This window comes from Mus musculus, chromosome 14 (assembly GCF_000001635.26).
Source record: "Mus musculus strain C57BL/6J chromosome 14, GRCm38.p6 C57BL/6J".
Taxonomy (NCBI): Eukaryota; Metazoa; Chordata; class Mammalia; order Rodentia; family Muridae; genus Mus; species Mus musculus.
In genome coordinates this window covers 18549572-18557557 of record NC_000080.6, presented here as the reverse complement: position 1 = coordinate 18557557, position 7986 = coordinate 18549572, and the positions used below count along the sequence as shown (strand labels likewise).

The window sequence follows — 7986 nt, the reverse complement described above, 5'->3', positions numbered from 1 at the left end:
ATGTCCTAGCGAATAGGTGAGTTTACCATGTAAAAGTTAGGAAATCCCACTGAGACAGGAATCTTCAGTACAGCCATTGCATATTAGAAGCAAGTTGGTGAATTCTTCTGACAAATGGAGATTCTCCACAGATACTTAAAAGTTACACTCATACAAGAATTTATCAGGGCCCAGGAAATAGGGGGGTTGTGGTATTGCATTATTCATGAGAAGGTCTGCTAGAGCAGAAACCCATGGTGCTAGCTTTCACAAGGCTCAAGGGAGTAGCACTAACTGTGACTAGGGTGTGAAATCCTTACCTGTCATTAAGCTGACCCTAGGCAGGACTGCTTTATCTTAATGTAAACATTACCTGGTTCCTGTAAGTCCTTTTGAAGTCATTCCTTTGTTTTGTGTCAGGCAACTTCAATGTACTTTGCCTGCTGTGACTTCCTACCCCCTTTATTTTCTGTATTATATAAGACTGGTGTTCACTTTGTGACAATACATTCAGATTCTACACAATCTCCTGTGTGCATTTGTCTGTCTTTCGCCTTGCCCATCTGCACCCAGAGACCTGTCCTACACAAACAAGGGACCCGAGAGGGTCTGCAGCAACTATTGCATATGCCAGCAAGATTTTGCTGACATGACCCTGACATAGCTGTCTCTTGTGAGGCTATGCCAGTGCCTAGCAGATACAGAAGTGGATGCTCACAGTCATCTATAGGATGGAACACAGGGCCCCCAATGGAGGAGCTAGAGAAAGTACCCAAGGAACTGAAGGGGTCTGCAACCCTATAGGAGGAACCACAATATGAACTAATCAGTACCCCCTGAGCTCGTGTCTCTAGCTGCATGTGTAGCAGAAGATGGTCTAATCGGCCGTCATTGGAAGGAGAGGCCCTTGGTCTTGCAAAGATTATATGCCCCAATACAGGTGAATGCCAGGGCCAGAAGCAGGAGTGGGTGGGTTGGGGAGCAGGGCATGGGGAGGGTATAAGGGACTTTCAGGATAGCATTTGAATTGTAATGAAGAAAATATCTAATGAAAAATTGTTTAAATATAAAAAAATAAAATTAAATAATAAATAAAAATGAAATGGGTCAATGGTAGAGTTCTTGCCCAGCATGAGTGAAACCCTGGGTTCTCTGGACTGTCACACCAGGTGTAGGACTCTTGTGTGTCCTAGAAGTACCCAGGAATGGGCTGCACCATGCTACAGGGTGAGGAGTTGAAGAAGGAAGTGATCTCAGAGTGGACAGTAAACTCCATCCTGTTGTAGGGAGTGAAACAGAAAGGGAAGAGTGTGGTTTGGAGATGTGAACCCCCCCCTCTCTCTCTCTCTCTCTCTCTCTCTGCTAGTGCTGCAGATAGGGAATTCAAGTTACAGGTAGACACAGATCTAAGAGCTGCAAAAAAAAAAAAACAAAAACAAAAAAAAAACAGAACCACCAGATGTTGCCAGGGATTCTTGACATCTGTCTCCTCAGATCAATAAATTAACCCCTATAAATTGGAGAGGGATACTGCCTCCCACTTATCGCCTGTGGCTTAGCTGAGGTGATCCAACTAAGAGTGACCTCCTGAAGACTTAACCCTCTTGAGCTTTACATGCTCCTCTCCCATCTTCACATCCTTCACTACAAGGAGGCCGATCCTGGTGACCAAGTCTTCAAACCACACACACTCTACAGCCTTAGTTCTGGACAAATTTTAATGAATAGGATGACAAGGAGCCCTGGACAGTGTATTCTTATGTGGGGACAGGGCAGGGGCTTTCCAGGGGATACTAACATTCCTTTAAAAAAATATTTTTCTTATTTATTGTTGGGAGTGGGCAATACATATGTGCCACAGCACTCCTGTAAGGGTCAGAGGACAAATTTGTCTTAGTTAGGGTTTTATTGCCATGACCAAGGCAACTCTTATAAAGAAACATTTAATTAGAGCTGGCTTACAGGTTCAGAGATTCAATCCATTATCACCATGACAGGAAGCATGGCAGTGTCCAAGCAGGCATGGTGCAGGAGGAGCTGAGAGTTTTACATCTTCCTCTGAAGGCTGCTAGGAGAAGACTGACTCCCACATAGTTAGGAAGAGGATCTCTCTCATTGCTCACCCCCACGGTGACACACTTTCTCCAACAAGGCCACACCTCCTAAAAGTGCCACTTCCTGGTCCAAGGATATTCAAACCACTACATCTTTCAATACAGATTTTTCTCCCTCCCAGTGAGAGTCCCAGGACCCAACTTAGGTCATTAGGCCTAGTGGCAGGCACCCACCCATTTCACCAGCTTTTTCTAGCATTTTTAAAATTTGTACATTGAAAGAAAAGAAAAGAAAAGAAAAGAAAAGAAAAGAAAAGAAAAGAAAAGAAAAGAAAAGAAATCAAACCAGCCTGGCCTTTCAGTTGAAAGGAAACAATCTTTCAGGATCTCTAATTTAAAAGCCAGGGCTTTTAAACAGCTGAAAAGATTGCATGTCTTTAGGTAACAGAAATGGGACATAGTTTGGGACTTTTTTTCCTTTGTTAGCTTGTTTTCATTCTGTGATTAATGAATAAAAGGGCCATATACTGATATAGAATTCTGCATTTATATTGTTATTACTGCATTTCTGTCTCTACCATCATTAAACTACCCCTCTTGGCTCTACCCCTTCTTAATACTTCCTCAATAAATAGTCAACTCAAGAGGAGTGTGTGTATGTGTATGTGTGTGTGTGTATGTGTATGCACACACATGCTCCCTCTTTCCTTCCTCTAATCCTCTGAGCTGTACATTACTCATGCCAACTCCCTATAGACAAACTGGCCTGTTTGAATAGCTGCTAAGGGGATGAATCTTAAAGGGGGATGTGGGAGGCTAAAGCTCGCATGTCAACCTTGCACAACGGCACTGCCCAGCACATATGTATTTGATGTGCACAATTATGAATTTACTAATTGCTTAATTAGGAGCCAAAACCAGTGAGCCAAATGCATGCTGGTCCTGATGTCGCATAGATCTCAGGTAACAGAATGGAGTAAAGCTGGGGGAAATTGGAACAATCCTTCCAGCCTGGTATCTGGGGAAGGCAACACAGACTGCCTGAAGGCAGGGATGTCCTTTACAGCCAGTATGGTCAGCTCTGGGGCTCCCTTTTCTGGGTGGTGAGGCTCGTCATTGCTGTGTGGTTTTGTTGTTTTTGTTTTTTTCTTTCCAGTCTTTGTAGAAAGATTTCCCATTGTTTTAGAGGTGTATTTAGTGGAAAAATAATGTTTATTCACTCCACGGCCAATTTGGACTGAACACATTTCTGCTCCTAAAATAAAGCATTGATACATTCATGAGTCAGAACTGCAGGCACATTCCTTTGAATGTTCTGAACTGGGTAAAATTAAAATATCACTTTCCTTTTTCTTTCCTGTGGATTCACTTGAGTTACCCTCATTAGTTGGAAATGGTGCCTTGGGGAGAAATGCCAGGCTTTGGAATAAAGGCTCTGCCAGCCTACCCTGGAGAGGTTCAAGTGCCCACAGAATGGAAGCCAGCAGGGTTCCAGTAAATTCTTTCTTCCCACCCCCATTGTCTTTTTCCTCCCCCTCTTCTTCCTCCTCCTTCTCCTCTTTTTCTCCTCTCCCTCCTCCTCCTCCTCCTCCTCCTCCTCCTCCTTGATCTCCCATTCTCCACCAGCTCCCTCTTCCCCACCACAGCACTGCCAAAACCACAAAATATCTACATTATAATGTTACTGTTTGACGTGTCAAACTAGAACCCCTGAAAGTTAAGTAATTCACATGAGATTTGTTCAGGTAAAGTCAAAAACCTTAGAACAGTGTTTGGTCAAGAGTGGGCCTTGCGTTGGGTGAGTATGATGGAACTGAACCATCCCTGTGGCATTCTTACTTCCCATGGTCTGTGATCATACAGAGGACACAAATGCCATCGTGCTGACACTGCCTGCCTCAGTTGCAGAACATTATGCTCAGGTATGCAGTCTGTGGGAATGGTGTCCTGTGGATTTGAGAAAAAGAGTGGCGGCAACATGAAGCAGCCAGGAGACTTCAGTGAACTAAGGGAAAAGAGGTGGTAGGCTCTCACAGAACTTCACATTGCTCACACAGAGCTTCAGAGCATCAGCTCACCCCTACATCCAGCTCCCTTTGCACCAAGAACTGTTTCTACTACCAGTTTATAAATATGAAAACAAATCTAAGAACAATTGGTTAGTAGGTAAAGGTGCTACAGTTAGGAGTTGTGCAACCGAGATCCAGTACAAACAGGTTCAGGGTATGTTTAATGTAATAAGAATCTTGATGTGTTTCATTTTCAAAACTTTAAAAACATAATAAAATGCATCAAATGTAGACATTAAGCCTGGCAACTTCAACAGTTCTGCTCACCTGTGACAATACCCCAAACAAGAGGTGGAACGTGTCATTCATCTCAGGAATTCCCTTAATGTGCCTTGTGAGACCCACAAGCGTCTCCAGGGATGGTTTACATTTGCCTCCTTGGGTGGGTTTGTTGGTTCGAGATTCCATTTGGCTTCCCTCACTCATGTCTTTAGGGATTCGTCCCTGTTGTTGCACACATCCCTAATCTGAAGACCTACAGACTTACCAAAAGAAGCAGGGAGTTCCTGGAAGTCTCTAAAGCCTTGCAGCACAGCATTGGCCCCAGAGGCTTTCAGAAACCAGCCTCCTAGTTGTGCTACCTGAAACAAATGCTTCCACGACACTGAAAGAAAAGGCAAGAAAAAGAGAAATGTAGGGTAATGACGGCTGAGCTAGCCTTTCAACATTCTGCTCCTGAACCATGTTTTAAACAACAGTTTTTCTTTCTTTTTCCAACACAAGAATCTTTTATCCAAACAGCATACCCAATACAGTATAAACAGTGATACTTGGCATCCAGGCAGGTAAAACCACTCATGAGTCTGCAGTTACAGTGCTGTCAAGTCAGTGAAAGGCATATAGACTAGAAATGAGCTCAGTTTGCCAGTTCCAAGCCAGGGAAAGGGGCTTCTGACACCTTGTTCTTCCTAGACAGTCTTTATGCACAGACAATCTGGAGCACAGTTGAGCACAAAATCATGAGAGTCCCAAGAGTTCAAACACTGGAGTTTACTGGGCATCTTTGGTAAAGAAGGGAAGGGATGAGATAAAGCGGCAAAGGAGATGGGTACCTTTGGGTACCAAGGAGTGCCAATAAGATCTAGTGTAAGAGGTTAATGGAGGAGAGGGGCAGAATGAGAGGCCATCTCAGAGTAGGGACAAGCAGACAGACAGGGAGACGAGAGAGGGGAGAGAGGAGAGAGCTGCTGGGTGGAAAGGGAGGGCTTTTATGTGCCTCACCTATGGCACCCTGAGGGCAGGGCAGTGGAAATTCCTGAGTGCTAACAGGAACTATCCTAATCATATATTAACACATTAGTGAGGAGAGGGTTTCTCCTCAGCCTCCCCAGCAGCAATATGTCCAGGAATGTTGGGTGAGTAAGCCAGGACAGGTGCCTTCTACCTCAGACTTTTACATGCCTCCATGTGCAACATGCAGCCATCAGTCTCTGGATCACTCCCATGTCATGTCACTGAGTAGGACTCCAGAGCCCTTGAGATCCAAAAGGAAGGAACACATCAGGGACTTTGGTGCTGTGGAGTTGGAGAGAAGAAACAAAATAGAAATGGGAGTTATCCTCTCTCCAGAAATGCAGCCCCACCAGCTCTGATCAGGGAAGAAAGGTGAGGCCAAGGGGAAAGGCAGACCAAAACACTGACTACCCCAAGCCAGCTGAACACCATCTTCACCAAGGACAGCCAGTTGAAATTATTGATCATCCTGACTCTATGTGGAAGGGGTCTCCCAGATGGCAAGATTCTGCTATAGTGATGCAGGGGAAATCAGGGTCCTCTTGGGGGTTCTTAGTCTCATTACTAAAAGATTTTAGGGGTATTAAAGCTTAAAAGAAGAACTGCAGGCAGATAAGTTGTAAAGCTTCAATGGCTGCCTGGAGAATAGAAAGAAAAAGGCCATAGGAGGTCAGGTGCATGGTGAGAAGAAAGGCTGTAGAGAAAATAGGGAAATCTAAAATGTTAGGGGAATATGGTAGTTTGAAAGAAAATAGTCCCCATACATACACTGAGAGTGGCACTATTATGGGGTGTGCCCTTATTGGAGGAAATGTGTCAGCTTGGCTTTGAGGTTTCAGATGCTCAAGCCAGACCCAGAGTATCTCTCTTCATACTGCCTGCTTATCCAGATGTAGAACTCTCAGCTTCATCTCCTGCACCATGTCTGCCTGGATGCTGCCGTGCTTACCACCATGACTATAATGGACTAAACCTCTGAACGGTAAGCCGGGCCCAATTAAATGTTAAAAGAGTTGCCATCATCATGATGTCTCTTCACAACAATAGAACCCTAAGATAGAGAGGAAGCTTAAAAAGTTCAAAAGAAAGCATGCTTAGAAAGGAGCTAGGAAGAAACAAAGGAAAGGCTACATTTGTCTGAATATTCAGAAAAGTAGGCTGCCAACACTAGACCTGGAATGGAACTGCGCCATTATTTGGGAGGAAAGTCATAATCCATAGTACTTTGGAGTATCTCAGAGGAATCAGAGTTGTGAAGACTCTTTAAGAATTGGTAATCGAAATAAACCATTAAGCAATACCTCTGTATCTGTTAAGTGTTTCTATTTCTCTGTGTCTTTATAAAATACACCATGTCTGGGTTACCTGTCTTGAAAGCTTCTAAGAGTACAAATAAATCCTGCCTGCCTGACCACTGTGATAGATTAACTTATATACAGTCGGAATGTGGTGCTACTGAAGCTAGTGTAGGTCATCCTACTGGGTCAGGAATGAAATGTATTTTTTTTCCATCTACATCCCATGTACATTAACAGCATTTAAAGTTGGGATAAGTTTTGGAACTAGTGATTTATAGTGTCTTCCAGACAAGTACATTGAAGAGTCATCCAAAAAAAGAAAGAAAGAAAAAAAGAGAGAGAGAGAGAGAGAGAGAGAGAGAGAGAGAGAGAGAGAGAAAGAGAGGAAGAGAGAAAGAGAGGAAGAGAGGAAGAGAGAAAGAGATAGAGATGCTGGTGAGATGGCTCAGCAGTTAAGAGCACTGACTGCCCTTCCAAAGGTCCTGAGTTCAAATCCTAGCAACCACATGGTGGCTCACAACCATCCATAACAAAAATCTGATGCCCTCTTCTGGAATGTCTGAAGACAGCTACAATGTACACACATATATTAAATAAATAAATAAATAAATCTAAAAAAAAGAAAGAAAGGAAGAGAGAGAGAGAGAGAGAGAGAGAGAGAGAGAGAGAGAGAGAGAGAGAGAGAGAGAGAAAGAAGAAAAGCAGGCTGACTTAAAACCCTGCATAATTCCCAGAAGTTCATATACTTCTGCACTTAGGGGCACAGATTCTGGGAAGGAAAAATACAGTGTCTCATTAAAGAATTAGTCCACCCATCTCTTTAGCATGACTTAAGCTGAACCATCTTCCCAGGAGTAGTCCTTAGCCAAAGCAATGAAGCAACCCTCTACCCAGGCCAGAGAAGCTGTCTCTATTCAGCAACAGGATTTTAAGGAGTAGCTCTTACTTTGTGTGTTCATGGCCACCTGATTTATTAGTGAAGGAGCCACCTAGCCTTGTCTTTGCCACTATGGCTTTGCTCCAAGCCTGCCCATGCCAAGGTTAACTCAACCTCACTTCTCCTCAGGCATGTCCATCCTCACCTCTGTGTGGTTCCCTGGCTGCATCTTTCTCACTCTGGTGGTATATAAGGTACCAAGCTGGACTGCTGATACCCTGACAAATAGAGATTGGAATCACCCCAGAGCACTACTCTAAACAAGTCCACATCCCCTACCTTTGGCTGGTGGGCTAGAAGGAAGTTGAAGCATTTGAGAACCCTAATTGAAAGTAGGGTTTAAAAAAAAAACAATCTAAGCCTACAGACATGTTTAACTATCAAAACCTCAGCAAATATTCCAGTCCTGGAAAAAT

General features: G+C 43.7%; 1 long non-coding RNA gene across 5 annotated transcripts in view; it reads right to left on the bottom strand.

Annotated features, from left to right (window-relative positions):
• Positions 1-2523: 2523 nt before the first annotated feature.
• Gm32587 overlaps positions 2524-7986 on the bottom strand; it is a 91425-nt gene continuing 85962 nt past the window's right edge. For 2 of the 5 annotated variants that reach the window (XR_874230.2, XR_383112.4), the window contains exon 3: positions 2524-5617. This is a non-coding gene — a long non-coding RNA (predicted gene, 32587). The remainder of the gene's footprint in view (positions 5618-7986) is intronic. The other 3 variants (XR_003951193.1, XR_003951192.1, XR_383115.4) reach the window with 3 other exon arrangements.